The sequence below is a fragment of the Etheostoma spectabile genome, chromosome 18, assembly GCF_008692095.1.
Source record: "Etheostoma spectabile isolate EspeVRDwgs_2016 chromosome 18, UIUC_Espe_1.0, whole genome shotgun sequence".
Lineage (NCBI taxonomy): Eukaryota > Metazoa > Chordata > Actinopteri > Perciformes > Percidae > Etheostoma > Etheostoma spectabile.
In genome coordinates this window covers 13,979,105-13,981,300 of record NC_045750.1, presented here as the reverse complement: position 1 = coordinate 13,981,300, position 2,196 = coordinate 13,979,105, and positions in this window count along the sequence as shown.

Below are 2,196 nucleotides of genomic sequence, written 5' to 3'. Positions count from 1 at the left end.
TCTCTCTCTCTCTCTCTCTCTCTCTCTCTCTCTCTCTTTTTCCTTTTCTCACACACACTTGAAAGAAGAAAACCTAACTTATCTGTCTGGCACTGTTCAGACTATGTCCTCTCCTTTTCAGTCTCTTCTAACAGCACAACATGAGAGGTAAGAAGGTGAGAGAAAGTAAAAAACTATAGATAATTTTTGGGGGCTGCTCCAATTATGTGACATCTCAAGATAAAAAACGTAATTGTAGTATAATATTGTTATTCTTTCTACTAAAATTCAGCCTCAGTCATTATTGGTACAGTGTGGTGTGATAAGGTTTGTGTGTCGGCAGTGGTGTAGTCTAATGTTTTGTAGTGGGTGTACTGTACTGTATAAGTATCTGGGTGTGGGGGGGGGGGGTTTCCTGGGGAAATCTTTCGCGTCAAAGACTTTATTTTCTGAATTTCTATACACTTGCAGTTTAATGCAGCAATTCACAGCTAAATACCTTTATTTAGCCTATGCAAAGAAACAACACACAGATTATGATTTTAAATATGTCAAAATTGTGAATGAAAGTATGATGTTTAAGTGGGTATATGGAAATCCTGGAGCTTTCTTAGTGAGTATACTGCATATACTGTACCTGTGTATCATGTAGACTACACATCAGTGTGTCGGTGTGTAAAAATCTTATCTTATTGAGGTTAGCTATCAAAGTGACTATAGTGGTGGAGGAAGTACTATGATTATTTACAAAGGTAAAGGTATTAATACCACACTGTTAAAATACACCATTAGAAGTTAAAAACCCTGCAAATGATACTTAAGTATGTAAGTTTAAACAGTGAAATGCACTTATTAAGTAAAAATACATTTGTGAAGCTGGGAACAATTCAATAGATACCAATATTTGTCAGTTTATTTTTTGGGCAATTGATTAATTGACTAAGGGTTTTAACTGTACTTTTCATATGTATTGTGTGCCAAAAATTTCAGCACTACTTTACAGTATGAGCTCGGTTACATTTACCTTTCCTACGCTGGTGTGATTATGAGGGTTTGGGATAGTGGTGCGGGGGAGGATTCATGTGAGTCTGTTCCTATACTTAAATATTATGTCCATAACCATAAAACATTCAATCCACATAAAGCCAAATGTTCTGGATCTGACCACAGTAGCCTCCCCAGGGTGGTGCAGTAAAACCGCCCTGAGCCACCATTAGGTGGGAGCTGGAAGAAATACGGGACAGAGGCTGGGACCGAATGAGAGCCAGAGCACAGCTGATGGTAAACTAATTTTGTTGACCTGACATACGCCCCCCCCCTCACACACACACACACACACACACACACACAAAAGCACACACACATGCAGGATGTATTGTGTTCACACACACACAATGCACGTCTATGTGGGACACACCTACTGTTCTGTATCATCATGCTTCCACTCAAGTGAGGAGTCTCTTAGGACGTTGAATGTGGGACAAAATCACACTCTCGTTCTCTTTCTCTCTCTCCCTCTTTCCATCTCTTCCCCGAACTGCTCTCACACACTTGATCACCATTTCAGCGAGTAAGTCATATGCTCCATCATTTGCCTTGAGGGACAAAAGAGTGGGAAGGAATTCAGCGAGACATTGTAGCACTTCTCTTCAGACTCTTGGAGAGAGAAGTGCTGTGTTTGTGTGTTAACAGCGTTCAGCTGCACAGCTTTCCTGTCTGTGACACAGAAGAAACTCTATACAAGTCTAAATCTGGACTCGATATTCAATGTACACAATTTTAAATGGAGAGAAGAAAACATCAGTCTTGTTCGTCGCATGATAAATAGGTGCAATTACATCTGAAAGGGGTTGTACGTTAATGCTAAATCATTTTGTGAAGGCGTATGTCAAGCTTTTCAATTTTAAAGCCTTTATTTGAAATTGCCACATAAAGGTTAGAAGCATGTGATACTAAAACTAACGTCTGCCTATCTCATGACTATTCTATTTATATATCTCTGAGGAATAAAGGGATACATTGTAGTGATTACAGGAGCCACACACAAAACATGAAAGAACAAATATATTTAGATTTACATTAACTTTCTTTGTTTGTCTCCAACTGTCACCGGCCACTAATAAAGAGTAAGCAAAAAAAGTTGTAAGTGTAACTGGAGTGGCAGCTCCTCGGCAGGACATTACAGGAATTTACGATGTGTTAAATGTTTCCTTTGTT